This window comes from Ovis canadensis, chromosome 7, assembly GCF_042477335.2.
Source record: "Ovis canadensis isolate MfBH-ARS-UI-01 breed Bighorn chromosome 7, ARS-UI_OviCan_v2, whole genome shotgun sequence".
Classification (NCBI taxonomy): Eukaryota; Metazoa; Chordata; class Mammalia; order Artiodactyla; family Bovidae; genus Ovis; species Ovis canadensis.
Genome location: NC_091251.1, coordinates 92,883,062 through 92,905,101, shown reverse-complemented (window position 1 = coordinate 92,905,101; position 22,040 = coordinate 92,883,062). Strand labels below are relative to the sequence as shown.

The following is a 22,040-nucleotide window of genomic DNA, read 5'->3' as shown; positions in this document are numbered from 1 at the left end:
ACCAGGGAATCCAACCCAGGTCCCTGGCCATAAAAGAGAGCAGTCCTAAGTGGACTGCCAAGGAATTCCTAACGCCTTGCTTTTTTGCTTAACACTATATATTGGAGATGATTATATAATATTAATAATACATCAATATTAATATTACATTATTATATAACCATCTCCCATATATAGCAAACAAAGAGCTTCATCACTCCTTTTTCACTGCATGGTGTTATATTGTATGTAATTATACAGTACATACAGTATTATATGAATGTGCCGCGATTAATTTAATGCCTATGGATAAGCATTTAGGTAGCTAACTTTTTGCTTTTAAAACATGGCTATAATGGATAATATTGCAATTTGCACATTTGGCAAATATCTAAAGCATGAATTTGTAAATGTAGAGTTAATGCCAATTGCTCTATCTAGCTGTTGTACCAGTTTATACTCCTACTAGCAGGGTAGGAAGTGCCTGTTTCAGAGCACCCTTATCCACAGAGATTTGTATCAGACTTTTGGGTCTTCACTAATTTGATCATTGAAAATTGATATCTTGGTATAATTTTAAAACTTCACAATTTTTTTTGTTTTTTTTTTGGTGAGTAAGGATGAATCACTTTCATTTGTGCTTTCTCTTCCAGGCCTTGCCCGTTCATATTCTTTGCCCATTTTTCTATTGCACTGTTGATCTTTTCATTTCCACTTTGTCTGAGTTTATATGCCAAGGAAAATTAGTCTTTGGTCTGTAATAGAGCTTCAAATATTTCCATCCAGTTTGTCATTTCGACTTTGCTTATGGTTTTTCTATGCTGAAAGTTTCATTTTATGAAATTGAACATATAATCTTTTCTTTTCTTTTATGGTTCTGGATTTACAGCCACAATGAGAAAAGCCTTCCCTACTCTATGATGAATAACTCTCTTTTAGCTTTTTCTAAAAGAGAAGATGGTTTCATTTTAAACACTTAAATATTATATCTACTTAGAACTTATCCTGGTTAGCTGTGAGAAATCAGTCCAACTTCGATTTTTTCCCTATTTGATTAACTTTAATTTTATGCTATTTAATAATGATACCCTCTCTTGTTTTGTGACACTCGAGGTACTGCCAATACTCTATAAGTATTTTCTAAAAATCTAAGTTTTCATTGACTTTAGTTAGCAAAATAATAGCTCAGAGAGCTTCTGTAACTCATCATAGACCGTAGTATATTTTGGAAGTTAGGGAGAACATGGGATGGAAAGGTCTTGAAATCATATGAAGAATAATGCTTGTTGCATTTCCATCATCATTGCTATTTGGAAATGTGCTTACTCAAGATATGTATTCCCAATATTAGCAATTAAAAATAGTAAAGTCTGACTTCAGTGAATTCAGTCACTTAAAACTGGCATATTTAATGTTCTACTTAATAATTTACACTTTTTAGACATGGCATCATTAATCTCCTATAGGCTTGGGGCCGGTAGCTGGCTCCTGTGTGCTTCCTAAGATGCTGCTGAGCCCCGAGTCTTCAAAGGTGAAGCACCCGAGGATCTGAAGCCCTTACGAGTCTACCCATAGAGCGGGGAGACACATCTTGGATCCTTAAGCGGTGGTTTTTGGCAATGGGACTGACCAAATCCAGATACTCAGGGACTCTCTACTAATCTTCCTCTCACTGCGAGGAGAATGTACGAGGCATTGTGATTCTCTAGTGGGATAGAAACTAATATTCGTCCAACAGCAACAGTGTCAGGGTCACTGCTGAGTAACAGTCATTTGACAAGTATAAGCAGACATCTGCCCGAGCTCTGCCACATCACATTAGAGCTATTTGTGTACTGCTCTGTCTCTCCCAGGAAACTGGGCTGTTTTCTAAGGGCAGAAGCCTTTGTTTTCTTTGAACTCCTATAGCTTAGTACACTCATCCCTCTCTAGAGGAATGTGTTTATGGCATACTCTCTCTCTTTCCGTGGACAGTCTGCTTGTATACGCCACTCTTCAGTACACACCATTTGTTGAGCAGTTTCTGTGTCTACCACTGAATTAAAAGCACTTCTCATGCATCACATTTTTAATACGCACAACTGCTCTATGAGGTTGCTACTATTATTTCCCCCATTGTAATACTGAGGAAGAACTGGACATGGAACAACAGACTGGTTCCAAGTTGGCAAAGGAGTATGTCGAGGCTGTATATTGTCACCCTGCTTATTTAACTTATATGCAGAGTACATCATGCGAAATGCTGGGCTGGATGAAGCACAAGCTGGAATCAAGATTGCAGGGAGAAATATCAATAACCTCAGATATGCAGATAATAACCTCAGATTGCAGATGACACCACCCATATGGCTGAAAGTGAGGAGGAACTGAAAAGCCTCTTGATGAAAGTGAAAGAGGAGAGTGAAACCCTGGCTTAAAATTCAACATTCAAAAAATGAAGATCATGGCATCTGGTCCCATCATTTCATGGCATCCGGTCCCATCATTTCATGGCAAATAGATGGAGAAACAATGGAAACAGTGAGACACTTTATTTTCTTGGGCTCCAAAATCAAAGCAGATGGTGACTGCACCCATGAAATTAAAAGATGCTTGCTCCTTGGAACAAAAGCTATGACCAACCTAGACAGCATATTAAAAAGCAGAGACATTAAAGGTCTGTCTAGTCAAAGCTATGGTTTTTCCAGTAGTCATGTATGGATGTGAGAGTTGGACCATAAAGAAAGCTGAGCACTGAAGAACTGATGCTTTTGAATTGTGGTGTGAAGACTCTTTAGAGTCCCCTGGACTGCAAGGATATCCATCCAGTCAAACCTAAAGGAAATCAGTCCTGAATATTCATTGGAAGGACTGATGCTGAAGCTCCAATCTTTTGGCCACCTGATGTGAAGAACTGACTTATTGGAAAAGACCCTGATGCTGGGAAATATTGAAGGCAGGAGGAGAAGGAGACGATAGAGGATGAGATGGTTGGATGGTGTCACCGACTCCATGGACATGAGTTTGAGCAAGCTCTGGGAGTTGGTGATGGACAGGGAGGCCTGGCACGCTGCAGTCCATAGGGTTGCAAAGAATTGGACATGACTGAGTGACTGACTGACTGAATAGTGAGGAAACTAAAGGACTGAGAGGTTAAGTAACTTGCCCAAAGTCACACAGGCAAAAAATGGTGGAGCCAAGATTCAAATTCCTGATTGTGTAATTCCAGTGCCCACTGATCTTAATCACTACATCACATTGCTTCTCTCCAGTCTGTTGAAGAAAGTCTCCCCAGTCTGTGGAAGAAAAACAAATTCTATGTAAAACAGTACTTATACTTTTGCCTTCCAGAACAATGTCATAATCCAGCCCATGGGATATGGCTTTTTTATGATTGCTGTTATTTGTCTAGGTAAATACTTTGATGTTCCTATCTGAATAATCCCACTCTCACCCCTCCCAGGGCAAGAGAAGTAGTGAGTGAAACTAAGAAGGCCAAATTACTTCCTATATAAAGGGAATAGGGTCTGTGAATTTACAGCTGGTCAACAGAGACAGCGTAAGGCACCCTAAAGAGATGAACAGGGCATGGGAGAATGACAGCTGGATAGGACAGTGAAACTCTATGTGAGATCATGGCCAGTGAGGAATTTCCTAAGGTGAAGAAGACTTAAGAAATGTACAAATAACCCTGAACCATCAGCAATAGTTTGCAACCTACAGCAAGCACATGTAAGAAGTGTTTTGTCTGGATTTGCAGAGAGGGAGAAAGAGGAATGGTCCTGGAAGATGGGCAGCAGAGGCAAGAGTTGAAAGCAACAGTTTGGAACAGGCAGTAGCAGTGGAAAAAGCAAGTATCATCAACAGCCCACCGCTAAACAAGACACCCAGAAACCCACAGGAAATACTGCAAGTGACTTTTCACCTGTAATCTAGAGGCTTGAGCGAAACTGACTCCCAAAAGGTGAATGACATAGAGATGGCCGAGTTCCAGTAACCAACTCTCTTCTCCCCTTCTGTGATTGAACCCAACTGCATTTGTTCAGCTGCATCACACAGAAGTTTCTACCAACATGCTTATCCTTTTAGTATCAGTGCAGAGTTTCAGAGTAGGGTTTCAACCTCAGACCTGTTGATATTTGGGGATGAATAATATTTTGTTGTGAAGCGGCTTTAAGATGTAACCATCTTGTAAGATGTTTAGCAACATCTCTAGATGCCAGTATCTCCAATGATGACGATAAAAAATATCTCCAGACGTTGCCAAGTGTCCCAGGGTGGGTGGAGAGGCAGAAATCACAACAGCACTATTTTATGTGAAAGGGGCTCCCAGACATATTCTGAGTGTGTCTTCTAAGTCGCACTAAGTGGAACATCATCTGAATGTCTGCACAGTGGCCAGGAGTGAAGCTGCTGCAAGTTCTCAGATCTTCACAAATATTTAGATTGTATTCATGTAATAACAGTGTTTCTATAGCCTACATTACAGACAAAGTGATGGTACTGCCATTACTGGAACACTGTAGTTTTAACATTTCGTACAAATGAAAATTAAGATTTGGTTATACACCTTTTTCCTCTAAGCAAATGACCATTGCGTTAGTATGTGTCAGGGATGGGTACCCAGCTTTAATATGGAATAGTGGCTCCAAAGAACTGAACAGGGTACTGTCAGAGTCAGATCTGTGGGGAAGGCTGCGCAATGAGCTCCAGTGATTCTCCACCAGTGCCTTCTGGAGCTTTCAAGGTGGATGACATTCACATAAGCAACACACTCTCGTAGGAGAACCTAGATTCAAACCTTGGTGAAAACCAACATTCTCCAGGGAAGTGAAGGAGGGCGATAACTTACCCTCATGACAACTATCATTGCCCCCACCAGCCATGGTCTTTCAGTGCTGTCGCACAGATAAAACTGATGTGTGTGGTTCCCCAGGTAGCTTTCTGCAATTTGAGCCATTCTCCTTGTTCCTAAAGCACATTTGAATACAAAAAAGTGAGAGAGACATCATCTACTCTGATTTATGATTCTAAAATATATCGCCATTACACCTGAAGCTAGTAGAATATTATATGCCAATTTTACCTTAATATAAACATATCAACATCAAATCTTATTTTTTATTAATGACAAATTATTGTGTGATATCTCACAACTGATTGCCACACAGTGGACTCGAACCTCTGGTTGACTAGGAAGGATGTGGGGTTGAGATTCAGAGAAACTGGGTTCCTTTCTGAACATCAACTCACTGACTGTTGCTTAAGAAAGGAAGTCTCTTTGCCGATCTGTAGAATGCATAGTAAAATAACCTCTTTCTCTAAGACTTGTTGAGAGGATTAAATCAGGTTTAAAACAATCTGCTATAAATTGCTAAACAAGTGTTCATCACTGTCATTACCTCCCACAACCACCAGTACCTTACACAGGTCACCCAGTCCAACCTTGTAGGGTAGCCAGCTTTTTCTTGCTACAAGCCCACAGGAAAAGCCTGGTCTGTGGTGTGGTACATACATTACATGTTTAAGGTGGGAAATGTGTCTACATTGGGGTGAGCTGAAATACTGATCCAGCCCAAATGTCAAGTCTGCTTAAGCAGCTGCTAACGGAAAGGAATTGCCCCAGCTCTTATTTCTTGCTGCTCCCACAGAGTCAAACAGCAGCTGAGAGCCAAGATTCTCTGCCACCAGTTCCTTTCTCAGCAATATAGGCTAGGCCAGTATCCTGGGATCTGACATTAACAATTAGGAATTTCTTAAGCAGCAGCAGACTGGGAAAGGCAACTGTCAGTGTTAAAGAAATACGTTGAAACCCAATGTTTTTCTTTTTACAGTAAAAGCCGTGAAGATAGACCAATACGCTGAGTTGACTCACCCCCTCAATATAGAGCAGTCGTCTTGACGATGACTCTCATCCTGATGATGCTCAACAGGTGACCTGTTCTGTCAGCGATGAGATCCAGAGCTCTCGGAACACAGTGTGTCTCATTATGTCAGCTAGTGGGGGAAAATGTTGACTAAGGCTCTAAGATCCCAGGGGTTTTAATTAATAGGAAAATTTGACTCCACCGCAGTCATTAAATAAATGGAAAGAAAACCAGAAATCAAAATGATAAGGGTGTGGAGCCTAGGCAGGAAGCGTGTAGGGAAATGCCCTGCAGGCTTGCATGGGCACTGTTGCAAGTCAAGGCTGGATTGATTAAGAGACTGGAACAGACTCTTGGCCACAAACACAAAGCCTGGAAGGTATGTCCACCTTCTTTCTTATCCTGTTCTTTATTGAGCCAATTCCACTTCTTCTCTTCATCTTCTGATTTCCAAGTACTCATCCATCAGCTGTTCCACTAATGGCTGTCTTTGCAGGAATGAAAGGCTTAATTATGCTTACCTGTCAGAACAGGATGCAGAAGGTATCTTGTGATATTTCTTACTCTCCTCTCTCCACCTCCATGAACATTTCCTATTCCCAATGCCCGGAACCTGCTCCTCTTTGCTTAAAAACTTCAAACCATCCCTTAAGGCGCACCAGTCGCTATGAAACCTTCCTTGACCTTTCTGGTCATACTAATTTTTCCTTTTATTATAACACCTGCAACTTGGTATGTAACGCATTTAATAAACACCCAGACATCCTTTTCTCTGTCTCATATGTGCTGACCTTTTCTTCCCAAATAGATTATAAACCCCTGAGGACAGGAACCACATCTTAAACTTATTGAAACCGCACACCTAATTCTATGATTTGCCAATTAGTCCAGCTGAGACCCTAGAGTATCTCTCGGATCTGGGAGAATTTAAGGAGCCCTAAGCTGGCTTCTCTAGAGGAGGGCATCAAATCAGCCTTGCTGTGGGGCCTACGCAAACCTTTTCCTTCATCCTAGTCTGTTGCCTAGAGATCAAGTCCCTAGCAGCCTGAATCTAGGTCCCTTTTCAGAGACGCTTGTTCTATCCATTTGTTTTAGATTGGGTGCTGGGCTCCTGCTCCTGTCTGTCCTCCCAAATCTCTCCTCTCAACTGCACTTTGCAAGAATCAGTTCCCATGAGCCCACCATTCACAGCAGCTAGCTTGCGTTTCAGGCTGCCCAGACCTCTCCTCTATGTGGTTGTGCTCCACTCACATCTCTTCCCCTTCCTGGCATTACCGGCCAGCCAGCTTTTCAGTCTGACTCTTTCTGCCAAGACCTTCTGGGAACTTCTGCCTTGCTCCAGGGCTTCTGGCTGGCCTGTGAATCCTTTCCACTCTGCCATCAACTAAGCCATCATTCAAAAATTCACCTGTAAGTTGAAGAAAGCTTGCATATGTGCATACAGGCACACATACACACACACACGCACACACACACACAAATTCATTTATCAGTTGAGAAGATTTTCACTACCTTTCTAAATTTATACTCTCCATTTTTGGGCACTTATCATCATTTCTATGTCTGCCAATGTCCAAGTTGGAATTTTCTTTAAATCAAAGGGGCCTTTAGAGATTGTTTATTTCAACTCTCTTTTTTATTCCTAGTTTCTATTTTACTACCCTACGTTTATGCTTCTATTTAGAAGCCAGTGGCAGAGGACTCTGCTAATGATAACTTTAGTGAGGAATCCTCCTTGTCTGTTAGCAAACAGCCACAGTGCTCAAAGACCTCATAGAAGGTCTCAACTTGGGAATCAGTTACCACCAAAATGTGTTTATCCATTGCTGAGATGAGGTCATTTCCTTCCTGAGACACATATACACCGTAAAAGTACACACACACTCTCTCTCCTTCTCTCTCTTTCTTTCACTCTAAATGTGATCAGCCAGCTTTCTGTCTGGAACAATCAAAATACCTCCTAGCTGGAATGACAGCATTATTTTCTTGACGCTGAAACAGGAGAGTGATAAAGCAGGTCTCAGCAGGCACAGCAGAAATGCCCTGCTTTTAAGATTCGTATTTCAAAAACGGTGCCATGAGACCAAAAATGTAAAGCAGGCTGTGTTAAATGCTGGCAAAAATATAGTTAAAGGCAGTCACCTCAACCATGCTTTCAAGCTCTGGAGGAAGAAACGCCACTACTAATTTTCCCTCCTCACCCTGAGGTTGCCATGGACACTGGGATTTTCCCAGAGTCATTCCCTTGCTGCGCTTGATGCTGTGAGTGGGCTAAGAAAATTGCAGTATTTCCCACATAATGATCTTGCTATAGCTTTGGAGGTACCAAACCTAACATCTGCAGAGTGTGCCTGTCTCTCCCCTCTCTGCTTTGCTTGGTGAGGGAACTCTTCCCTTTACAGAAAACCCCTGGGAATTACCTCCCCACTGCAGGTGTCCAGCAGATTTTCCCCACACTTTTTACTTTGACTTTTCTTTGAGTAAAGAGAACAATGCTGGGTTAACACTTTAGGAGCCATGTAACCATAGGACAGTGCCATTGGGAGGGAAACAGGATAGAACTCAGAAAGGATGCACTTGAGTCCTGGGACTTCAGTCAGATCTTCGATGTCAGGATATTGCAAACCCTTCTTTAGAATGCAGGCACTAATAAAATGGGCTTCCCTGAGGGTTCAAACAGTAAAGAATCTGCCTGCAACGTGGGGTACCTGGGTTTGATTCCTCGATTGGGAAGATCCCCTGGAGGAGGGCATGGCAACCCACTCCAGGATTCTTGCCCAGAGATTCCCCATGGACAGAGGAGCCTGACGGGCTACAGTCTATGGGGTTGCAAAGAGTTGCACACAGCACAATGTTTAATTAACTCATGTCATCTACAGGTACTCGGAGTAGAAGCTGCTGCCTTCAAGTAAACATCACTATCTGGGGACTTATTCCTGGACACTGGTTGTGAGTCAGTGAAAAACTCCAAATGATCAGTTGCTGTTTTACACTTTCAGTTTATACAACAAATAACAAGAAGTGCTTAGCTCATTTTGCTGGAATCTCCCCACAAGACAGTTCATTTCTATTCTGAAACCCTGGCTGGTAAATTTTAATAGTAAAAGAGAGGCTTACGTCAAATGAGCAGAAATGAAAGCAGAAATGAGACAGTTTATACAGTCTCAGTTTCCATGACTGTCAAAATCATTGAACAGTCAACACACAGCTCAACCAGAAAAACCAAAACCCTTTGTTACAGGCAGAATTCTAAGATGTCCCCCAGGACTTCTGGCCCCTGGTAGCCTCAAGACTTCTCCTAGTTGTTGAGTCAAACACTAACCTAGGTGCTGCTGTAAAGGAATTTTGAAGATGTTGTTAAGATCCCAAATCAGTTGACCTTAAGATAGAGAGATTATCTGAGTGATCTTGACATAAATTTGCAACTAGAGATCAGAGGCAGAAAAAGTCTCGGAGATTTAAAGTACGGGAAAGGGAGATTCTCCATGGATGGCTTTGAAGATGGAAGAGCCAGGTGACAAGAAATGGAGCGTTTCCAGGATAGCTGAGAGCGGACCCCTGGTGATAGCCAACCAGGGCACAGGGATCTCAGTCCTCCAGCTGCAGGACCCTGAATTCTGTGACGACCTGTATGAGCTAGTGCAACCCCTAGCTCCAGATGAGAACACAGCCCAGATGATAACTTGATTCAGCCTGGATAGAATCTGAGACAAGTGATGTTCTTCCAAGATGCCTAACCCACCAAAACCATGAGATAATAAATGGGAGTTGTTTAAAGGGGCTAAATATGTGATAACTTGTTACTCAGCATGGAAAGCAAACACATACTCTCTAGATGGCATAAAAGTTTCTTATCCAAGACAAAAATCCTAACTCCTCAGAAGAGAAACTGACCCACCATTGTAAATCAGATCTATCAGGTAAGTTCCTTGCTGCTCAAAGTTTGATCCATGCACCAACAGCACACACAGCCTGGGAGCTGGTTATCAATGCAGCCTCTCGGAGCCCATCCAGATCTGCTGAGTCAAATCTTCGTTTTTACAAATCCTCCATGATTCATATGGTTTCCTTGGTGGCTCAGCGGTAAAGAATCCACCTGCCAGTGCTGGAGTCATGGGTTTGATTCCTGGGTAGGGACTATCCCCTGGAGTAGGAAATGGCAATTCACTCCAATATTCTTGCCTGGAGAATCCCATGGAGAGAGGAGCCTGGTGGGCTACAGTCCATAGAGTCACAAAAGATATTTAGCAACTAAACAACAGTGTGATTCACATGCATATTAAAAAGCAAGAGGCGCTGCTTTCCACTCTAGTTCAGAGCTGGAGAACTGGAATCAGCAAAACCTGAATTCTCATCCTGGCTCAGAGTTTCACTAGCTGTGTGACCTTGGACAAGTTGATGAACTTCTCTGAGCATCTATTAATCAATGAAGTGGAGCAAACAATATTACCAATTTCATAGAGGGTGCAGTGAGGCTTGGGAAATGGCAGCCCACTCCAATGTTCTTGCCTGGAGAATCCCAGGGACGGGGGAGCCTGGTGGGCTGCCGTCTATGGGGTTGCACATAGTCAGACACGACTGAAGCGACTTAGCAGCAGCAGCAGTGAGGCTTAAATGGGACAGCATGTAAAATGCCCAGTGTCTGGCATGAAGTAAGGGTTTAATAAATGTTGGTTGTTATTGAATTGGGCACTAAGAGCTGAGTGAGCTCAGTAAAGAAGGAAAACCACATCAGTTGGAAACAACGCAGGATCACTGTGGTGAATGTCCTCCTCCAAATAAATATGCCCTCATGGACTTCTCAGAGGCTGCAGAAGGTTGTGACCTTGGATTTCTACCCCAGTAAGCATCCCCTGACACCAGGCTGGGTCAGCATGTTTTTCCATCTTGAAAATCATCTCTTGTCACCACCTGTGTCTCCCATCTCCCCTCTTCCCCGCTCAACCTCCCCTGCCAACATTAACCTATTAACCTTGCTGGGCTCCACCTCACTTAGCTAATGAGATCTGACCAGAAACCATAGAGACGGTTGTCAGAACCCCTGAGCAGGTGGTATCCTTGGATATCAGTGAGAGCTTACCCCGCAGAAAAGATGAATAGATATGCCGGCCACAGAGCACAAGCTGGATGGCTCTTTTAGTGGAAATCTTAGGTTCTTTTATTTTTGCTGGAGGAAATGGTGACGATGCAGGTAGCATCACAGAGCACAAGAAGAGATGAGCACACCGGCAGTTATAAATGGCCAGGATCTAAGTGAGAGGAGTCACCTGGGGTCTGCGCTGGAGAGGCCCGGCTTCCCTTCCTGGCTCCTCTGTTGTTGGCAAACCCTCCTCTCATTTGCTTTATTGTCTCACCCTGAGCCGAAGAAATCTCTATGGTTAATACAAATAATGAGGATGATGTTGATAATCATAACGGCTGTCATTTGTTGAGAGCTCCGAGTGCCAGGCACTTTCCCTGAATTATTTATACTTGTTATAACAACTCTGTGAGATAGGCATTATTACGTTCCTTTTTAGTCAAGGAAATGGAGGCTCAGAGAGGTTAAGTGGCTCACCCAAGTTTACACAGCAGATAAAGAGTTGCGTTTGGATACAAACCTAGATGTGCTTAACTCTGAAGCCTGTGCCATCTTTATTTTGTCTCCACAACAGAGCTATCATCCTGATTCCTGGTCTATGCTCTTGACTCTCTGCCCAAACCCAGTATTTGGGTCTTTGATGCTTTTGCTCATTCAGCACCTGCTGTTTCTTCTCCTCCTCTTCCTCTCCCTCTCCCTCCCCCTCCCCCGCCTTCCTCTTCTCCTCTTTGTTGAATTATAGTTATTTACAATACGTGTTAGTTTCAGTTTTGTACAGCAAAGTGATTTGGTTATACATATACATATATGTATGTATCTATATTCTTTTTTCAATGTTTTCCATTATAGTTTATTAGAAGATATTGACCACAGTTCCCTGTGCTAGATGGTAAATCCTTGTTGTTTATCTATCTTATATATGATCCCATGCATCTGTTAATCCCACACTCCTAACCAATCAGCTTCTGAATTGCCTTTCTTCTGTCCTGCCCAGGGGTGTACTTCTTCTGTATCTTGTCTTGTCTTCTCAGATGCTTCCCTCTCTGGCCCCTGGACCTATGCAGCACTCACCTGTTTCCTGTTGATTCACATGGTTCTGATCCAGAGATTCCTCATCTCACTGCTCCTAAGTGTGCTGACTGGGCCTGGCCAGTGCAGGGCTGGCATGACACCCCTGTGCGCTCAGTCATGTCTGACTCTTTGCGACCCCATCAACTGCAGCACTCCAGGCTCCTCTGTCCATGGGGATTTTCCAGGCAAGAATCCTGGAGTGGGTTGCCATGCCCTCCTTCAGGGGATCTTCCCAAACCAGGGATTGAGCCCAGGTCTCCCACATTGCAGGCAAATTCTTTACCAGCTGAGCTGCCAGGAAAGCCTGGCATGACACCCCTAGACTCTAGAAACTGTCCCTCCCTTTTGACCTCATCTCACAAGTAGGGTCTCCTATATTCTCCAGCCTGGCTCACGATTACAGAAGAGAATTTCCTGGATGTTTCAGGTGTTAAAGTAATTAAGCAAAGAGACCATTAGATTGAAGTGGCTCTAACGCCTTGGCAGCCTATATAAGAAAACCAAAACCTAAACCAGAGTCCGTGCACTCACAGCCTAGAAAATGAAATTTAAGGACAGTCACAAACAGACACCTATAAGGCACCTGCTTAAGCTATAACCTAGCAAATAATTTCCTTGCTTTGCTTCCATGTTCTTTCTATAAGAACCTCTCCAGTGCTCCTAACACCTTTTTTTTTGGTGTTGCCTGATTTGAATCACTGTGTGCTCAAATAAAATCTGAAAAATGTTAGTGTCTTTCCGTTTACACAGAAAGACCACTCCACCTAGGTTCTGCCCTCTGTTCCTGCTATACCCTGCCTTGAATATTCTTTCTTTCTTTGTTTCAAAACCCCACTCTATTGCCCAGCTCATATCTGATTCAGTTCCCACACTCCTATTCACAGAATAATATCTGGACCTGAAATCACAGCCCTTCACTGTCTGGTCTCAACGACCCTTTCAAATTCCAACTCTATTTTCCAGCCAACTGTTCCTTCTCTGTTCTCTGTGATTTTCTTTTGGGCCTTTGCCTCTTGCTGTCCTCTGCCAGGAATGCTTCTTTTCTTTGCATCGTTTCTGTATCATCCAAGGTCTAACTCCAAATCCATCTTCAACAAGGTCCTACTATAAAACACAGGGAACTATATTAATATCCTGTAATAAACCACAATAGAGTATGAAAAAGAATATATATAATTGAATTATTTTGCTGTACAGCAGAAGTTAATACAACCTTGTTAATCAGCTATACTTAAATTAAAATATTTTTGAATCCATCTTCTTCATAAAAATGGCCCTAATCCCCCAGTGGAAAACAATCTTTTCCTTATGTTGATTGGCTGTGGCACTTTATCTGCATTTTAGTGACACTTAACAATTTTACACATTTTGCCATAGTTAATTATATACATAATTGTTCTCCCTTTTTGGACTCTAAGGTCTTTGAGAGCAGAGAGCACTTGATTTTTTTCTTTTGGTAGCCTAACAATACTTAGCAAAGTGCCTTGATAAATGCTTGCAACAAATCTATTGATCCATCAGCTGGACAGTGGATGGATGGATGGGTGGGAAGATGGGATTTTCCAGCTAGGCCACCGTATCAGGAGAAAAGCTGCACCTGTCAGATGAGCAGACTGTCATAATTATGGAAAAGGAAGAAGAGCTTGAACAGATAAACCATGCTGGGAGTGATATCAGGCCATGAGGCCATGCATAGTCACCATTTTTCTATGTTTATCAGACTATCTAAGCAGGATGATTTAAAATATAAGTAACAGAAAACCCAACTCGACTTCAAATTAGCTCCGATGGTAAAGAAGCTTACTGGCTTGAGTACAGGAAATCAGAGGTGGGGGCAGGGTTCAGGAGTCGGGGAATCCAGTAGCTCTTCCCATTCCTCTGCTCTCCTGCCCCCAGTGCTGACTCCATTCTAAAGTAAGTTTCCCAGTTCTTAGAGAGCTTTCGGTGTTATTGGGCTAATTGCCTAATTTTCCAAACCTTCGGCTAACTTCATATGGCCCTTTCATTTTCTTTTTGTTCTTGTTTAAAAATATATATTAATAAGTTCATTTTAATTGTCCTCAAGATCTACTGAACGCTGGATCCAGACTCAGTCACTAGGGCTGTGTGGTGCTTATATCTGTCTCTGCCTCCTGAAGTCATGTTTATCATCTCCAAAAGGCTCAGATGCAGAGGAGCTGAAGGTATATGTAGAGGATATGTTCCCAGGAAGACTGACAGAGTTTTGGAGCCCAGGCTGATGATCTCAAATACGCTGAATTTGTCTCTCCGTTTACTCTGATCTGATTCCAGGGAAAACACAATTGCTAGTAAGATTTGTACCATTTCATGTAGTTTCTACATTTCAAACTCTCTCATATCTGAGATCTTGTCTCTGGTTTGGTCTTTTTCCCAAAGCTTCATCAGTTTCTCCTTTTTCCTGGACTCAGAATCTAGATCTGTATTTTTGACAACAAATTTGTGCTCAGATCTGGAGCTCAGATCTCAATTCCTTTAATGAGTTGTTCTCTGGAATCAACCCCAGGATAAGATTTGTCCATAAATGAAGGTAAGTGATTGGGAGGAAGAGTAGCTGGCAGGGTGTCATCTGTCTTTTCTGCTTTGAATCTTCTCTTCAGGGTGATCTTGTTCTTGGCTTGCTTCTGAGACCTCCTCGGATTCTGATCTTTTCTGGAATTGGTGCCTAGTTCTTCAGTTCTGAAACCGTATCTGGATTCTGGACCCTTCAGTGCTGATTTCTAAAGCAAGGCTTTGTTCAGTAGCATAACTTGGGTCAGAGATTAGGTGAATTTGGTGTGGCTGCACCTACGCTTTGTTGTTTGGAGAGCTGTCTTGGGCCGTGTTGGAAGACAGTCATGAAGTCTAAGGATTCAGCCAGAAGCCTATGCTCTTTCTTAAAGGTAAGGAAGCATATTTTCCAGAAGTGCCGAGAAAACCCATTAGTGACTCATTGGTTAAAACTGGCCCAGGCCTGCCTACTCTAGACTCACTCACTGGCAGTGGGGATGCAAATAGGGCTCAGACTACTCTCAAACCCCCCAGGGGCTGTGGTGGAACTTGTGATGGAGAGTCACTGTTAGACCCATCACAGCAGACTGTTTCGTGGGTGTCGCTTCCACTGAGAGTGACTCTTGTGACCTTCTCATTTTAGACAAATAGAAAACAATGGAAAACACATCATCCAAGAGATCTCACTGCTATAGATTTCGCTATGTATCTGCTTGCCTAAGAGTCCTTCAGGGTTTCTTGTGCAAAACCATTAGTTAGTCAATAGGGGCTACTGAACACTCGCTGTTAAGATAGCATCATTCTAAGCACTGTGCAAAGATTGGGCTTCCCTGGTGGCTCAGCTGGTAAAGAATCTGCTGCAATGCAGGAGACCTGAGTTCAATCCCTGGGTTGGGAAGATCCCCTGGAGGAGGGCATGGCAACCCACTTCAGTATTCTTGCCTGGAGAATCCCCATGGACAGAGGATCCTGGTGGGCTACAGTCCATGGGGTCGCAAAGAGTCAGACACAACTGATTGACTAAGGATAGCATGCTGCTGCTTCTGCTGCTGCTGCTAAGTCGCTTCAGTCGTGTCCGACTCTGTGCGACCCCATAGACGGCAGCCCACCAGGTTCCCCCTCCCTGGGATTCTCCAGGCAAGAACACTGGAGTGGGTTGCCATTTCCTTCTCCAAAGCATGAAAGTGAAAAGTGTAAGTGAAGTTGCTCAGTCGTGTCTGGTGTCTGACTCTTAGCGACCCCATAGACTGCAGCCTACCAGGCTCATCCGTCCATGGGATTTTCCAGGCAAGAGTACTGGAGTGGGGTGCCATTGCCTTCACAGCATAGTGCAAAGATTAGAAAAAGAGAGGAGACAATGGCTGTGACTTTTTTTGGAAACCCTGGAATTAGTGTTGAGGGAAGTAGTTCTGTTTCAAGGGCGTTGTTAATTCTACTCAGTTATTTTCTGGAACTTGGAAGCTACTTGAGTCCCTTCTTCCTTTCCTCATCTTCTGTTACTCAGCTCTCCCTTTTATTGTCACTATTTTTCTCCTCTCTTACACTTTGCTCATTTCAGAAGGGCAATACAGTAGAGCTTAAGAGTGTGGAATAAGGAGTCAGACTTCCTGGGTGAGAATGCTGGCTTTGAGCTCCAGTAGTTACTTTCTAGCTAATTACTTCATTATTCTAAACTTCTGTGTTTTGTAGGTAAGTCATACATAATAATTATACCTACCTCCTGGGAATGATACACATTCAAAATGATTGATAAGGGTTAAATATTTTAATTTTCTTTTTCATTCATTCTCTTGCAATTGGGCCACATTTTGTTCCTGTTCTTCTCTGCTAAACTCCAGAGCAATTGGTGGTTAGGAGAGAGAGTTACTATTAGACTTACAGCATCAACTTTCCAGTGAGGAATGGAACGGAACCATTTTATTTCCTTCTTTTTTTCCTTATTATAATTAGGGTATTTCAGGAGCTCTCTGTGAATATAATTTTGGCAGAGATGAAAATGTGCAAAACCAGTTGAGAGGAACACATATGTACTACACATGCAAACAGGAGAATGAATGTCCTGCTTCAAGTAAGAATCTCCCAGCTGACAATCGCAACTTCATCTAGGCCTTGTTTGCTTAACTGGTGAGAATACTTTCTAATAAGACCAAGATGAAGGCTTTAATAATTCTAGAATGTGGTCACCCTACTTTATTTCTTTTATGGCTAGAGACCACTTCCCTGGCCCTGGCCAGCCACCTATGAATGCATCCATTGTTCAAAAGATGATCAGTTGGAGGCATCTGATGAAAGCGGTGCGCATTCAGCATCTTAGTAGGAAACAACTACAATTGAGAGTACATTCCATCATGGAGGTGGGTGTGTAGATGAAGAGAACACAGACTCACATCCTTGCAGAGTTCATAGAAGACCAATAGGTTTGGAGTGATAAGTTTCACAGCAGTTGATGGCCCACAGCAAAGATTACCCCTGTGTCCCTTGCCTTCAGTGTCCTAGCTCTGACACTGGACAATCACCATCTATCCCTTCAGACCAGATAGTCTAGACTGCTAAATTTCTCCCCACACCACTCACACATGCTTCTCCACTGACTCTTTCCTCTGCCTGAACCATTCTTCTTCCTATATACCTGTAAGGCTGGAACTATCACCTCTTTCAGGCTTTTACTCAAAGTCACCTTCTCAGGGGGACCTTGCAGCCATTCTTTCTGAAATTCACCACTCCTCCAACATTTAAAATCCCTGTTCTTTGTTTTTTTCTTCCTCAGGCTTTCTCAGTATCTATCATGCCATATAGTTTACCTATTTTTTTCTTATTTATTTTCTGTCATCCCTGATTCAACACAAACCCCCTGAAGGAGCGGTTTGGGTCTATTTTGTTGACTATAGTATCCCCAGCACCTAGTATAATCCCTGGCACATAGTTGACTCTTAATTCATGTTTATTGAATGAATGAATGAATGCATTGGTATGATTCATTGATCAATGTATCTGGTTCCCCTCCTCAAATGTGAACTCTATGAGACCAGAAGCTGAGCCTGTTTTACTTACTCCTATATCCCTAGAGCTGAACCAAGGGCCTAGCAGATGGTAGATGCTCTCTAAGTATTTTTTAAATAAGTAATTTAAAATATCATAAATGCCAGTATTGAGAGAAGGAATTTCCTGGCAGGAACATGGTAATGCAGATGTCTTCACAGTCATGAGCCTGCCTAAGCAGTCTCTGAATTAACATCAGAGTAATACTGGATATGGTTGGGATCACTTTTCAAACACACTTATGGTCTGACAACTTAAAATGACACACAATAGTGTGTGGCAGTGGGGTGGTACCAAGCGTTGAGTTTGGGTTCTAAGAGTTAGTGCATGGGGCAAAAATTGTTTCAATAAAAAATTGCCATTAGAAATCCCTTAGATCACCCACATAGCACAGATTATTTGGTTTTATGTATTTTGTGCCAACTCACAGTTAAGTTCAACTCAGCCAGTTTTCCCCCAGAGTTGGAACAGATGGTCATGGCTGTTTCTTTGGTTGAGCACCAGATGAAGTAGTTGGCTTGAATTGAAGGGCCATATTGTTGGGGGGGGGGTGGAATTACATATATATGTATATAGTCATCTGTATTATTTTCTTTTGTTGAATGTATAGTTTGCTTCAAGCAACTTAAATACTTCTGTATGTAACTCCATTGTACTATTTGGTCCTCAGTGTCGTCAGATACTCTTCATTGTTTGTCAGGAAGATAGATGTAAAGGAGGTGGAAAATAATCCTTTGGGGGGCATCACAATTGTTGGCATAACCACTAGGAAAATGTCAATTGTAATGATTTTCCAAATTAAAAAAAAGCGACTTTTATTTAAATTGTGTACATGCTCTAAATCCCTCTAGAAAATAATAAAAAGCATGTGTGGAGTGCTCACTCTGTGTCGAGTACTAGGTTCTTTCTATATATTGTCTCATTGTACTGCTTCATAGTAACCCTTTGAAGAAGGTATTACAAACCCTGAGACTCTGCTGTGATTTTTCACAAGAGCCAGGCAGCCACGCAAGCTTGGCACAGTGCCCAAAAGAACACATTTAGCTGCAGCCAGTGATGGAGCCACTTCCATCCCAGGGCATGATACAAACATTCCTGTCCCTTTCTCTAGGGTTGTCTTTTTGTCCACACCAAGTCTGCCAGGCAGGGATGCTTAGAAACCTTTTCCACACTTCACAAAAGTACATGGGTATTATCGATCTCTCTATACAAGGGTAATAAGAGTCAATCAACTTATTTCAAGAGTTCTGTGTTATGAGACTCACTTTATTGGTAGCACTGAAAAATTTTTAATTCCGTTTTGATGGGAACTTATGAGTTACTTGTAAACCAACTCATATAAGGGGTAAAAGGAATCATGTTCACGGTCTTTGTTTCTTTTTTGATCATGTTCTCTGCTTAGTGTCCTATTTTCTACACTAGATAACTTCTTTCCTTTAACCTGCTCTCAGTAAAAAGACTGCTAATACAACGGCACCGCTTCAGACCAGCAGCACTGGAATATTCCACCTTGGTTGTTTTTACACCTCTTCATCTGTTACTTCCCTTGGCTTCTTTAGGCATAACAGTTTCTTCCACATCTCCCCCAAACATATTTAATATTGATCACAAACATGAGCCATGTTGCCAAGATGTCTAAACCTTCTATCATTTCCCCTTTCTTTATTTTCTATTCCCTCATCTTGAGGAACCTGGCTTTGTTCTACCATCAGCCATAGTGTTCAAACTCAGGGCAAAGTACTCTACTTGGCCACACTGGTAAAAATAGAAAAAGGGCTGGGAGAGGAGGCAAAGATGTGTGGATTCTACGTTTCACACTCACAGATGATGACAGTGGCTCTTGGGGACTGTAAGACATTTTCCCCCTGTTACCCAAGTAGTAATTAGCGGTGCTGGGAGTTTGAACCTGGGTCAGCAAGGTTCCAAAATCACACTGTTTCCATTACGCCACACTGTTTATCATAAGCAGCAAAAATCCTGTTAAATGCAACTTTGGGGCAACAAGGATGAGCAGCAGACTTTGTGTGAACAAACAGAATCATACATGGATTAATGGGTCTGATAACGTGACTTTGGAGAGAGGCCAGATTAAGTGAAGGACTTTCCTGAGATCACCAGTAGCATGCCTGACCTATGTTTACCCTGTGCCTGGGACCATGCTAGATATTTTGAAGAAGTCATGGGGCATCCTATAAGAGACAATGTAGTTGCAGGGAAAATATGCCTTATAATATCCAGGGTACCTCCTAGAAACGGACAGCACACTCAAACTGTACAATTAAGAAGAAGCAGACCCACAGATAAATGGGTATAACACAGATAAACGCGGGTAACACTGGTAAACTAGTGGTTGCCAGTGACTAGGGGGAAGGAGGGAGGGGAAATCTAGGAGGAGGGGAGTAAGAAGTACATATTATTAAGTGTAAAATATGCTACAAGGGTATAGTGAACAACATAAGGAATATAGCCAAGATTTTATGATAATTATAAATGGAGTATAACCTTTAAAAATGGTGAATCACCATACTGTACACTGTAACTTATATAGTATTGTATATCAACTGTACTTCAATAAACATTTTTAATAAGAAAGAGTTTAAGGGATCAATCTACTTACAAAGACATGAGTGAGTTTTAAGGAATTGGGGCTGGCATGAGTGGGATTCTATTACCCACCCCCACACATGCAAGGGCAAGGGGAAGGGCAGAGCATAGCTTCGTGAAGAGAAAGGGACACTTCCCTCTCCCAGGAGCTATGACATTCAGTACAGAAAAGTAGCCAACCTGCAGTGACCCATGAGGGAGGGAGCCACAGTCATAATTATCCCAACCTCACTCAACCTTTAACTTTCCGGTGATGCTTCCCATTAGGTAATCCCAACCGGGAGCTAGAGGGCAAGCACTGATTCTACCCATAAAACCAAACAACTAAAACTGTCAGTAAATAGATGCTATAGACCCATGTCGCCATCTTCCACTCTGAAAATACGGTGCCCTATGTCACCCTAAAGATGGACCTTCGCCCCTAATCCCATAGGAATGGAATGGTGTCTGACAAATGGGATTTGTAAGCAGCTCTTTTGCCACTTTCTTGTTTGTCTGTTTCTATTCCGCTTAAGCCCTGATCATAAAGATGAGATCATTCAGTTCAGTCAGTTCAGTCGCTCAGTCGTGTCTGACTCTTTGTGACCCCATGAATCGCAGCACGCCAGGCCTCCCTGTCCATCACCAACTCCCGGAGTTCACTCAGATTCACGTCCATCGAGTCAGGGATGGCATCCAGCCATCTCATCCTCTGTCGTCCCCTTCTCCTCCTGCCCCCAATCCCTCCCAGCATCAGAGTCTTTTCCAATGAGTCAACACTTCGCATGAGGTGGCCAAAGTACTGGAGTTTCAGCTTTAGCATCATTCCTTCCAAAGAAATCCCAGGGCTGATCTCCTTCAGAATGGACTGGCTGGGTCTCCTTGTAGTCCAAGGGACTCTCAAGAGTCTTCTCCATCACCACTGTTCAAAAGCATCAATTCTTCGGCACTCAGCCTTCTTCACAGTCCAACTCTCACATCCATACATGACCACTGGGATAGCCTTGACTAGATGGACCTTAGTCGGCAAAGTAATGTCTCTGCTTTTGAATATGCTATCTAGGTTGGTCATAACTTGTCTTCCAAGGAGTAAGCATCTTTTAATTTCATGGCTGCAATCACCATCTGCAGTGATTTTGGAGCCCAGAAAAATGAAGTCTGACACTGTTTCCACTGTTTCCCTATCTATTTCCCACGAAGTGATGGGACAGGATGCCATGATCTTCGTTTTCTGAATGTTGAGCTTTAAGCCAACTTTTTCACTCTCCTCTTTCACTTTCTTTTTTTTTTTTTAAATACCTGAAACCACTCAGATTACGTTCTCTCCCTCTTCATCTCCGAAAGGAAAAGAAGAACGATCATCAATGGCTAGCGGCAGTTGCAGAAGCAACACCAAAAGCCGACTTCACGCTCAGAAGAGAACGCTTTATCTCCTCCTCGTGGTTTCGGGTGCTCTACACGTTCAGAGAAACTTCTCTAGTAACGAACTATAGAAATGATCCCTGAAAGTATAGTCTTCCTCTTTCACTTTCATCAAGAGGCTTTTTAGTTCCTCTTCACTTTCTGCCATAAGGGTGGTGTCATATGCATATCTGAGGTTCTTGATATTTCTCCTGGCAATCTTGATTCCAGCTTGTGTTTCTTCCAGTCCAGCGTTTCTCATGATGTACTCTGCATATAAGTTAAATAAGCAGGATGACAATATACAGCCTTGATGTACTCCTTTTCCTATTTGAAACCAGTCTGTTGTTCCATGTCCAGTTCTAACTGTTGCTTCCTGACCTGCATACAGATTTCTCAAGAGGCAGGTCAGGTGGTCTGGTATGCCCAGATGAGATCATTAGGTAACATTTAACCTAACTCCTGAGTTCTGCTTTACTGAATAGACATAACACCTTGCTTAAACTGTTGATTCTTTCCCCAGATTAAAAAGA

At 42.6% G+C, this 22,040-nt stretch overlaps 1 non-coding gene across 1 annotated transcript; it reads right to left on the bottom strand.

Annotated features, from left to right (window-relative positions):
• Nucleotides 1–21,410: 21,410 nt before the first annotated feature.
• LOC138444496 (small nucleolar RNA U3) lies at nucleotides 21,411–21,624 on the bottom strand. The gene has a single exon (XR_011258516.1). It is a non-coding gene; the product is annotated as a small nucleolar RNA U3 (small nucleolar RNA).
• Nucleotides 21,625–22,040: the final 416 nt, after the last annotated feature.